This window comes from Notamacropus eugenii, chromosome Y (assembly GCF_028372415.1).
Source record: "Notamacropus eugenii isolate mMacEug1 chromosome Y, mMacEug1.pri_v2, whole genome shotgun sequence".
In the NCBI taxonomy this organism is placed as follows: domain Eukaryota; kingdom Metazoa; phylum Chordata; class Mammalia; order Diprotodontia; family Macropodidae; genus Notamacropus; species Notamacropus eugenii.
The window spans coordinates 6,057,841-6,062,663 of NC_092880.1; the positions used below are offsets into that span (position 1 = coordinate 6,057,841).

The 4,823-nt window shown below is 33.7% G+C and overlaps 1 pseudogene; it reads right to left on the reverse strand.

Moving 5' to 3' along the window:
• Positions 1–334: 334 nt before the first annotated feature.
• On the reverse strand, positions 335–1,258 carry LOC140516821 (olfactory receptor 4A15-like; annotated as a pseudogene).
• Between the last annotated feature and the right edge of the window lie 3,565 nt (positions 1,259–4,823).

Sequence of the window (4,823 nt, forward strand, 5' to 3'; positions counted from 1 at the left end):
CACGTTGAAAAGGTAAGAAATGTGATATCCAGTATGTGAAGATATATAAAATATATTTCTGCATTGGACACGTTGCAGAAAAAAGAAGAAAATAAGGAGAAAAATATTCTTCAATCTTCCATCAGAATCCATCTATCTATCTGGATGTGGATAGCATTTTTTCATAAAACCATCATTCTCTAAAAGAAATAGTTCCAACAACAATCAAAAGGCAATTTTTAATGCTAATGACAGAAAGCTTATTTTTTCTTCACGTATTCAACATCTGCTTTCTTAGCCTCAAATAAATTCTAGAAATGTAACAATATTCTACCATTTCCCTTGTGAAACATCATCACTTTGCCAAGACATCCATTGCCTTACACATGGGCATCACTTTTCTGTTCCAAAGCTTCATCAAGGCATTTTTCATTTCTGCTTTTCTTAGGGTGTAGATCAAAGGGTTCAGCATAGGAGTGACGATAGTATAATAGTGAGTTCCAGATTTATCAGTGGGGAAGGTACAGAAAGGCCTAACATACTTGAAAATACAAGGGATAAAGAAGAAGACATCAACTGTAATGTGAGAGATGCAATTAGAGAGGGCTTTTTGTTGACCTTCTGAACTATGGGTTTTCACAGAGTGTAGAATGACCCCACAGGAGACAAGCAAGAGTGCAAAGATAATTGTGCATATTGCTCCCCATTGGCAACCACAGAGATGCCAATTATATAGGTATCTATACAGGAAATTTCCAGTAAAAGGGTACGTGTCACAGATGAAGTCATCAATGGTATTGGGTCCACAGAATGGGAGACTAACAATGAAAAGGAGCTGAACTAATGAATGCATGAAACCTCCAATCCAGGATACCACCAACAGCAGAACACATACATGCCACCTCATGATGACCAAGTAATACAAGGGTTTACACATGGCTACATAGCGGTCATAGGCCATAGATGTTCCAAGTAGGTATTCCAAGAAGAGCTGGACCATGCAAGCTTGGAAAGAAATGGTTACTTTTTCGTAGAGTATGTCTAGGGTCATTTTAGGGACAGTGATAGTGGAATAGATAGCATCCATAAAAGAAAAGAAAACAAGAAAGAAGCACAAAGGGAACCTCAAGCTCTTACTTTCAATGACAGTTATGAAAATGAGGATGTTTCCCACCATAGCTAAAATGTAGATAATTAAGAATACAACACAGAGTGTTTTTTGTACCTTCGAATTCTGAGTGAGTCATAGGAGGACAAACTTGGTGACGTTGTTCCTAATTTCTATGCGTTTGTGTGTGGCAGAGGGAAGGGGGTCTGGCCATGGTGTTCTTGTTGTGGGTGAGGGGAAGGCAGAGCAAAATGTTAATTGGATACAGCTCCAGAGTTGTAGTTTGCAGAGCCTTGAGTTTTGGTCTGACATTTGACCTTTTTGATGAACAATGTACTTAATGTTTTGGGGCATCAATTTGTTTGCAGTATACTGATCATAAAAGTGGAACATGTCCAGCTTCACAGAGCTTTTGTGGGGGCTAGGGGAGGATGGCTCTTCCATATACAAATTTTAATCTCACGCAAAATAGGGTTATTCTTCTATATTGGTCTCAGTCAGAGCTTTACCTATGAAGATAGTTATGAAAGAAATATTTTATTGACCCCATTTTTAAATCATGCTTATTCTCAATATATAAGACCTAATTTGAACTATGCTTTACTCATAGTTAGCATTCTTTGTAATAAAAGGAGGAAGGCAAGCTTTGTTAAGTATGTTAGTGACAAGTTTGAACATTATATTACATTGAGGTTTTTTTTGTTAAATTTATCTTTTTCTTTGTATTATCAATGTGGAGATTTCTTTCTATGTTCTGCTTACTTTATTATGTTTCAATTCATTAAAAAATCTTTTAATATTTCTCTAAATTACGTATTTTCATACTTTCTAATAGCATCAATATAGTCTGACATATTTAAGTATTCAACAATAAATTGACATCTATTTTTTCTTGTTTTTTTCTCCTCTTGGGTTTATGAAACAATGCGTTTCCCCATTTTCATTATCATGAGCATTTTAGTTTCTTTTTGGAAACACAAACTTCTGCTATGAGGAGTCAGTGCTACTCTAAAATTCACAAGACACTTCCACTTCAAAAACCTAATTTGTTTTAATAAAAGAAGAATGTGTTTCTTTTGTGATTCCAATGAAAAATAGGGAAATGCACAGAAATGTAAGACCATTATTCAAGGTCCTCTGATCACATACATTAAATGAATGGGTTTTTTTAAGTCATTAGGATCTTTACTGTAAATTGAGGGTCATTTTGATGACCTCAATCATTGAAGAGTTAAATACAATTTTTTTTCATTCAATGGATATTTATTATGGTGTTATGATAGTATTTTTTATCTCTAATACACTTATTAAAATGAAGTTGATCTCTCCAAAGAAATCACTTCAAATTGTTATTCACCGTTTACCAAATATAAGTTTAATTAATCATAAATTTGAAAGTGTATTGAATAAGTGTAATTTATATTAAATAGAAATAATATATAACTACCATATAGTAAGAAACTTATAAATGCCATAAAATTATTGTTACTATTATTATTATTATTATCTCATGTTTATCAGTTTTTTCAATGGAGAGGGAAGAAGTGAAAGTGATAATGCTTTTTTTTGTGTTTTACAGTTTTTGTAAGCCTATTGTCTTCTATTAACAGCCACTCCATTGCTAAAGTACTGTTTGTTCAAAATTTTGATAAATGTGTTCCATGTAATTGCTATCCATTCAAATCTGATATAAAATGAGCATTTTATACCTTTAAAACTTTGTTATGAGAATGGAGGGGCACAGAATTCATTAGTCGGTCTGTGTAAGCCAATAAAGACACACAAAAATACACATATCATATATACATGCTTTTACACACAGGAAAACACATGCAAAGATTAAGAAATTCTGGCATAGCAAAAGGAATAACACTGGGATATTATTAGCAGAAAAGGAATATTCAGAATATAAAATGATGGTGGTCAAAGAGTGATAGAGACAGTCTGATTTATATATATGTGTGTGTGTGTGTGTGTGTGTACACACATTGTAGGATATCAGAGTAGGCCAATGAATTGTGAAAGGAATATTTCCCAGGTCATATTAACATGTATGCTAGAGTTTCCAAGTATGAAATCATTAAAAGAAAAAGAGAGCAAGCCTCTGAGTCAAAAAGTAAACTTGAGAAAGGCGATACTGAAAGTCATTGCAAATGTGACTGTAAGAAGGATGAAATTCAAAGGAGAAGAAATACAATGCAAGGGAGAATGAGAAAAAGTAAGAGGTAGTAGAAATCAAGAATCCTTACATCTATTCAAGTGTGACTGGGTATAAAAATATAGACAACTACACTGTCGAATATGGTGCAGGATTTAGTTTCTTTTAAAAATAACTTACGATTTCTCAACACCATAAAATAAAAGGTAGCAGTGAGGAGATGAGAAGAAAGAGTCTCAGATGAAGGTGATGTGATCTTCAGACATCATTTTATTTATTTGTTCATTCATTCTTCTTGTATTTATTCATTCTTTCATTTGTTTATTTATAGCAGTCTGGTTCTCCTTATCTCACCCAGCCTAGAAGAACCACTCTTGACCACCAATCTGCTTCTGTTAGGCATAGTAGTTTTGATTGCCTGCATTTTTGATCTGGGCTGACCCTTCTTTGAAAGTTTGGTAGTTACTTGATTACCCAGCTCATAATATTGGTACTAGATTTTAGTATAGATGCATGATCTGCTTATTTTATTGCAGCACAGTAATCTGGAGCTCTGGAGATTGTCAGTATAGAATATTCCTACTTATTCATTTGGACATTACTTATTAACCAACTAATAACTTCTGAAATCTATTTTCTTCTTTTCAACCTTTTACCTTTGATTGGTAGCCATGACGAAAACAACACTTTTGTCCTGATGTCTTCAGTGTTTTGACTAAATTTTATTAATTTTTTTCAATTGTTTCAAATATTTTTTCACCATGATAGTATCATTTCTGTTCTTGTCAATCCCCCAGTACAAGCAGTTATCATTGAAGTCTGTGTGTCACACTCTGGATACATACCACACATCAATAAATCTCTTATTTGTGCTTAAATACCCTTCACAGTTAAAATAATTAAGTCAGACTCATTAGCTCTAAAATAATGATCCTATGATCCATTTTACATCTATATGATCTTTTTCTTCATCTATAAAATGAGGGAAAGGATATTTGCCATTCTTCTTCTTTAAAGCTATACAGAGTGAGACAAAACAAGCAAATCCACTTTAAATTTATATAATATCTGATATGTTGAGCAAATGAGATAATATATGCAAGCAAGTTTTGTAAATAAGAAAATGCCTAATAAATGTGATAGTTACTAATACAAATGGAAATGTAATATTTATCAAATGCAGGTGGGTATGTGAAATGAGATTTTCTCAGTATTTAAACTACAAACATATTCTCCCTCCCTTCTGATCTTGAAAGAAATAAGGAGTGAACAAAGCAGAATTCCAGAAGCCAGAGCTGTACAGAAAAATAATGGCAACTGGAACAATATTCAGAATTCTGTGGAATAAGCAGTGGCTTTCAAATCAACTACCTTAGACACAGTGGACTGGACTGGGGTAGAATGGGTCAGGGGACAACAGCTCATTTACTGAAGGAGATTGAAGAATGCTTACTTTAATTGGTTTGGAACTTGGGCCATCGTGAAGCAACTGAAAGGGAATTGGCTAAATAAGAGAGTAAGGGACAAATTGCATCTTGGATGGGCTGGGGACAAGCATAATTTAGGAGATTTGCGAGT